Below are 7,744 nucleotides of genomic sequence, written 5' to 3'. Positions count from 1 at the left end.
CAGTTGTTCTTGAACTCTTTGGTGTACCAATTGGATTTGTTCAATGAACCTCCCTTCTTTTTCTATGTCACTATAACCATCAATAGCAACATCCTTTCCAAAAATCAAATCCAAAGGAGACTTAATCAAGTATCCCAAACATGCCTCAAATGGTGATGTTTGAGTTAAAGAGTGCTTGGCCCAGTTGTAAGCATGTTGAGTGTAGTGCAAATGTTCATCCCACAACTTAGGATTTTAGCTTAAATACCCACGAAGAAGATGTATCATTGTCCTATTCACCACCTCTGTTTGACCATTTGTTTGTGGATGAAATTTTGTACTCTTTTTCAATTTGGTATCCACGAATCCCCACAAGCTTGACCATAAATTCCCAACAAAGTGAGAATCTCATTCACTAACAATGGATGTGGGAAATCCAAAATGCACCCATATGTTCTGAAAGAATAACTAAGCAATTTGTTCAGTTGTAGTTTTCTTTTTACTTGGCATCAAAATACACATTTTGTTGAACCTATCCAGAACTACATACAAATAATCATGACCTGTTTTTGACAATGGAAGACCTCCTAAGAAATCCATAGAAACACTCTCCCCTGGTCATGAATTAACCAGAAGTGGTGTGTACAATCCTATATTCCTATTGCTAGGCTTACTTACTGCACATAATGAACATAGCTTAATAAAAAGTGACACACTTTCAAGCATATGAGGCTAATAACAATACCTCTGTAGATGTGCCACCGTCTTACTTACACTGAAATGACCAACAATAAGAGAATTATGTGCCTCTCTTATGATGTTGACTCTTTCTCCCTGTGGAATACAAAGCTTACCAAGATGGTACAACAAGTTATCATGCAAATGATAATCCAATTCCTCTACTTGGTTACCTTGACTCAAGCTTGCATAAACATCCTAAAAGTCATTGTCTAATGCATATTGCTCAATAAAGCTTTCATGCAAAACATAATTATGATTGAGTAAAGTAGTTGCACTAATAATAGGCCTAGAAATCATATCAACAACTTTATTGTAGATATATTCTTATACCTTATTACCAAGTGGAATTATTGAAGAAAACCCATCCATCGAAAGTGCCTTGACTATTGCAACTTTGATTGAGACTACAAGTATTGCAATGGCTGATGATCCGTGTGAATGATTGTTTCCTTACCCATCAAGTAGTGTTTCCACTTTTTCACACTTTTCACCAATGCATACAATTCCTTGTCATATGTAGGATAATTAATCATTGCACCACTGAAAGTTTCTGATTCAAAACAGATAGGCTTACCATGTTTCATGAGGACTGCACCCATGGTGTAGTCACTAGCATCAGTCTGGATCTCAAATGGCTGTCTCAAGTCTGGAAGTGCAAGTACTAGAGTTGAACTAATCTTTTCCTTAAATGCATCAAAGGCCTTTTGTTTTCCTCTCCACTGAAAAACCTTTTTCACACTTGACAATGCATGCAAAGGAGATGCTATAGAAGAAAAGTTAGCAATGAATTTCCTCCAATATTGAGCTGCTCCCAAAAAACTTCTTACCTCGATAGCTATCTTGGGCCTTACCCAATTCCAAATAACATCAACCTTGGAGGGATCTATTTTCAACTCACCTCCTCCAACAATATGACCCAAGTAAGCTAAAGAAGTTTTTCCAAACTCACACTTTGACATATTTAAATACAATTGTTCTTTCTTTAAGACATCAAGTAGTTTCCTCACAGGCAGGACATATTCATCACGAGATTTACTGAAAATTAAGATGTCATCTAAGTAGACTATAACAAACTCATCAAGAAATGGCCTCAACACATCATTCATCACACGCATGAAGGTAGCAGAAGCATTACATAAACCAAAAGGCATAACTAGCCATTCAAACAAAACTTGTTTTGTTTTGAATGTTGTCTTCCAAATGTCCCCTTCAAAAATTCTAATTTGATGGTAGCCACTCCTTAAGTCAAACATAATAAAATACTTTGCATCTTTCAATTGATCAAGTAAATCACCTATTCTAGGAAGTGGGTAATAGTTCTTTACCGTAATCTCCTTCAACGCACGGAAGTCCACACACATGCACCATGTTCCATCCTTCTTTGGCACTGTTGGGGAAATTATATGTGTTATAATTCCAACATTAAATTATCAATCCAAGGTCGTAAGACTTAGAGGCACAAGAGCAGGTAACGCAGGATCAAAGCATCTAACCTAAATTAACATCAAATTCCTATTTTTGAATTAAGTACAGAATGCAAATAAACAATTTTAATCTCAATCTAAGTAAAATAAATCAATCAAACTTATTCTAAATGCAAGTAAAACTTAACTGCAATTCAAACAATAAACTTTAGAACTTTGAAATCAAACAAAACTAATTATCATTTGAATGATTTCAATCTTAATCTAAGTAATGGAAATCTTAAATCAAACACTAAGATCTATTTAATCTAAATGCAAGAATCTTAAATCAATCGATACTAACTCAAAAAAACATCAAACTTATGCTAAATCTTAATCCAACAGAATTCACTTTCACTCAAACGATGTTAAACTAAGGCAATAATTCAAAATGAGATTGCAATTAATCTAATTCTCGGGATCACACAAATCAATAAGTAATCAAACTTTAACCTCTATCATCACTTTGCAATTTCTTCAAAGGAATATAAGTAAACCAAGATTCTAATTGACATGCTTTCATATTTAAAAGACTACAAAATAAGAAATTATTTTATCCTTAGATTACTTAATCAGACTCAAGAAATCATTCAAATATAAGCACATTGACTAATGGTTCTACCAATAACTAATTACAATTATACTGAATTTCAAAACTAAACTACTAATCCAAACAATGATTTAATGGTCTCGTTGCATTGCTTTCAAATACTTGATTGCCAAAACACAATGTTACAAGAAATCATAGTGAATCAGTAAGGCACATTATCGATTTTAATCCATATTTTTAAAAAATAGAGTTATCGATCTCTTGCTTATCCAATTAATAAGAACCTTTGAGTATTCCAAATGTAAACCTGTAGCAAGAGGATTATTCATGCAATAAAATCATTGATCAACACCATTCATTAGCTTGCAATGCATTGAAGATGATATGTCTATTTAATTTCAAGAAAAAATAATTACAATCTTAAGTACAGAATCGAAATTATGAGATCTAATTAACAAATGCTTTCAAAATAAAATACCTACACTTAGATCTAAATCAAATATGCTACCTCTATCCTGTGATGTTTAAAAAACCTGCTTCCAGATGGTGGTGAGCTCTTGCCACTCCCAAAACAAGTTTAAATTAATGCAATACTCATTTAAAAATCAAAAACACATTAATACTTGCAACAAATTGAGTGTAGAATCAGAATTGTATTAAAGTTCAAAATAGAAATTCATATGCATACATCCTTGTTAGCCCTTCTGAGGCAAAGACAAAAACGTATTACAATAGTCCTTTCTTATATTCTATCCTTACATTTTCTCACACAGTCCATGTCTAAGCCATTTATAAAATTTACAAGGCGAATTTGTCATTTTCCTTAATTCTCGAAAATTGCATATTTTTAACAAATTGGCCTCAAAGATATTGGCATATCTTCCTAAACATGGAAAAGTTTTGAAACTGGTTTGGAGGGAACCTAATTTGTCATAATTTCAACAAAAATGTCTCTTATATTTGTCTCATTCAACACCATATCCTCAGAAAGCATGCCCGAAGTTGGTTGTTTGGCTCTTTTTGCAAGATTATAGAGTTTTGGAAAAGCAATGTTTTTTTTATGAAACTGCTTTAAAGACCTGCATGTAACTTTTCAACCAAACTGAATCTTGAAAAAAAAAAATGGTTATAGATAATTTGTTACATTTTAAAAAAAAACCCATTTTCTCATATTTTCCAAATTCACCTCAAGTTGTACGAAAATCGAAGTCAAACTTGGTAGTTTGAAAACTGTGCGGATTTTGAGCAGATTTGTTGATTTTCTTCTAGAGACCCACATGTGTGACTTGGGTGAAATCCAACTCATGGGAAGGTGTTATAACATCATTTTGGACAATAACCTTCCTTGTTTTTCCCCGGAAGCGTGTCGAAACTCCAAATTGGATATTTTCACCTACAGGCTTGTGAAGAATTTTGGCAATGGAACCCTGCGGCAAATGAACTTAGCAAAAACCGTCATTAGTAAATCATGACTAAATCATCTCTAATCATATAAAATCTAAGAAAACTAATGATAATCAACCATGAAGTGTAGGATATGAATTGGCGATAAGTGATGGAATTATGGTGTGAAATGAGTGTAAAAGTGTCGAAATTTGGGTTATGAATAATGGTTTTGTATGATCGAAAAATAGGCATATTTGAGGTCCAACATCCCCCCATGCCTAAGGGTTTTCAAGTCCTCATGAAAACAAATCTCTTTCTCATTGACATATTCTTAACATTGTTTCGTAGATGTTGGTTCTTGTGGAGCAACATTGCTTGAATATTTGGGGGTGCTAGTCCTTGTGGAGCAACACTGCTTGAACACTTGGAGGTGCTAGTTCTTGTGGGGTAGCACTCTTCATATTAACATATCATACTGAATTCAGAGCAATACAAATTGAGGACAAGAAATGAATGGATGTGGAAGAGATGATGGATGAAATGAGGTGGTGATGGATATGGTGAATGGGTGCTTGCATACTTTGTCTTCGTAAGACCAATGTCTATAGGTGGTTTCCTTTATAATTTCATGGCTGTAATGACTTCATCCTATGAATAGAATGCTTGGAGAAGACATTATAAAGACTGCCTTTATTAATACACCATAAGGCTTTTGCTTTTAACATGGTCTTCTAATCGAAGTATATGTGTAATGAATGGAAGGAAATAGAAGGATAATGGTTTATGAAATATGAAATGTGTGGAATGTGAAGTGGTGAATCATTAGGCTTCTTTAACTTTATAATGAATTAGAGAATCATAATCCAAATTTACCTCAAGTTTTACCTTTGTCGTCGATGTGCTCGGTGCTGCAAAATAAAGTGGAAGATGGAATGCCTGGAGCTGATGTGACTGCTGATCTGATATGTTGAAGAAGCTTGAAGGAAGAACTAAAGATACCCTTCTCTCCCATGCCTGAGGAGTTGTATGTCCCCAAGCAACTAAGTAAAGGTGACTGCTACTACAAATGACAATGGAAATGATGATACAAAAATCCAAACTGCTGCAAACCTGTGTTGAGATCTCAAAACCATATAGTCTTCAATCACTACACACCCATGTGAAATATTTCATATGTGAATAAACGGTGTCGATGTCAAATATAGGCAAGAACCATTGGATTATCAACCATTGAGGATGTCTTTAACCAATGCGAGATATCCCATTTTTGATGTCAATGGGAATCAAGGCACTAGGTACATTCTACTAGCCATGAATGGATTTGTCGAAGTCAAATGGACTGTAGAATTCACCCACCAAGAAACATTGATGTATTTCCTTAGTATATCACAAGGATACCTACCATTAAGGCATGCAGGCTCCCAAGTACCTTATCTAACCCTAACCTTGGTCCCAGATAATTTGTTGATGTCGATGGGACTAGGCTTGTTGGCAGGCGGGCCTTAAGGGATCCCAAATCAAACAACATGAGTACAAGACATAATGAATTGAAAGATACATGATTTGAAGAACTCATACAAATTTAAAAACTTCATTGAGAACTTTTCCTGCCTATTACCTGGTTTTCAAGCAAAGTCCCTGTCCAGTTGTGCCAGACAAGCTTGTTTTCAGAAAAGGACTTATTTTTCTCTTTACTATTTTCATTTATTTATTTACAATACTAGATTACCTACTATACTAGAGAAAAGATGTATTCCTTCAAGTGAAAGAGAACTTCCAATGAAGCCATGTGCGGATCAGGTACAAAGATATATTCATGCTCACATTTAACATATAAAATTTAGAATATACATGAGCATGAAATATCAGTATCTTTGAAAGATGTGATACAAAGAGTACTTAAAGATGAGAGTGGTACTTTGATTGGATTGTGATATGGAACCAATGCTCAATGTAATCCTGGTGGTATTGGTCCATTTCTTCATTTGAACCACTAGAAAATCCTCTTCGGTCATTCTAGGCAAACTTGGATAATTGGTCTCTGGAATGCATACAAGGCTTGCTGATGGGAATGGTAAAAGTTCTTCGATCTTAGGTTCAGTTGGATACTCCCCATCAGATTTGGTACATTAGTTATCGATCTCCTTAGTAGATAGGCAAGAGGAATCAAGGGAGACTTCCAAATCCTTTTTTGGTTGTCTTGAGATAGATAATTTCCTGAATGTGGTCAGGATGAACTCTTCTTGAGAGGCAGATATCCCAGCTACTGCTAGAATTTGAGAAAGTACTTCGAGGGGCATTCTTCAAGCTCTCAATCATTCTTTTAGTTTATCATGCTAGTTGTTGATACATGTCTCGCAACATGGATTAGTACACAGGGGTTCTTACAACACCTGAAAAATGTTTTATCTTTCAAGAGATTGAATTTTTAATCTAGATGAATAAAAACTGCTAATTGCAATAAAACTCACCAAACATGCTTACTTGGACAACTAGACTTTAGAAAGACCCCAAACCAAAGCAGATGTGTGGCTCTTCACTCACGTCTTACTGTCTTCTTCGCCTTCTAATTGCCTTGCAACTAAGATCACGCCAAAAACCTGTGAAAGAAACTACGCTCTAATCCCTTTAGCACCTCCCCAGCAACGACGCCAAAAATGTTAGGGAAATTATATGTGTTATAATTCCAACATTAAATTATCAATCTAGGGTCATAAGACTTAGAGGCGCAAGTGCAGGTAATGTAGGATCAGAGCATCTAACCTAAATTAACATCAAATTCCTATTTATGAATTAAGTACATAATGAAAATAAACAATTTTAATCTCAATCTAAGTAAAGTAAATTAATCAAACTTAATCTCAATGCAAGTAGAAATTAACTGCAATTCAAACAATAAACTTTAGAAATCTGAAATCAAACAAAACTAATTATCATTCGAACGATTTCAATCTTAATCTAAGTAATGGAAATCTTAAATCAAACACTAAGATCTATTTAATCTAAATACAAGAATCTTAAATCAATCAAGACTAACTCAAAAAAGCATTAAACTTATGCTAAATCTTAATCCAACAAAATTCACTTTTAGTCAAACAATGTTAAACTAAGGAAATAATTCAAAATGAGATTGCAATTAATCTAATGTCCTATATCACACAAATCAATAAGCATTCAAACTTTAACCTCTATCATCACTTTGCAATTGCTTCAAAGGAAACTAAGTAAACCAAGATTCTAATTGACATGCCTTCATATTTAAAAGATTACAAAGTAAGAAACTATTTTATCCATAGATTACTTAATCAAACTCAAGAAATCATTCAAACATAAGCACATTGACTAATGGTTCTACCAATAAATAATTATAATTATAATGAATTTAAAAACTAAACTACAACTCCAAACAATGATTTAATGGTCTTGTTGCATTGATTTCAAATACTTGATTGCCAAAACAAAATGTTACAAGAAATTATAGTGAATCAGTAACGTACATAATCGATTTTAGTCCATATCTTAAAAAAATAGAGTTATCGATCTCTTGTTTATCCAATTAGTAAACACCTTTGAGTATTAACCAATTGTAAACCTGTAACAAAGGAATTATTCATCTAATAAAATC

Source organism: Pinus tabuliformis, chromosome 2_1, assembly GCF_031772625.1.
Source record: "Pinus tabuliformis cultivar Carrire ecotype Pingquan chromosome 2_1, CPIR1, whole genome shotgun sequence".
Classification (NCBI taxonomy): domain Eukaryota; kingdom Viridiplantae; phylum Streptophyta; class Pinopsida; order Pinales; family Pinaceae; genus Pinus; species Pinus tabuliformis.
This window is presented reverse-complemented; position numbering follows the sequence as displayed.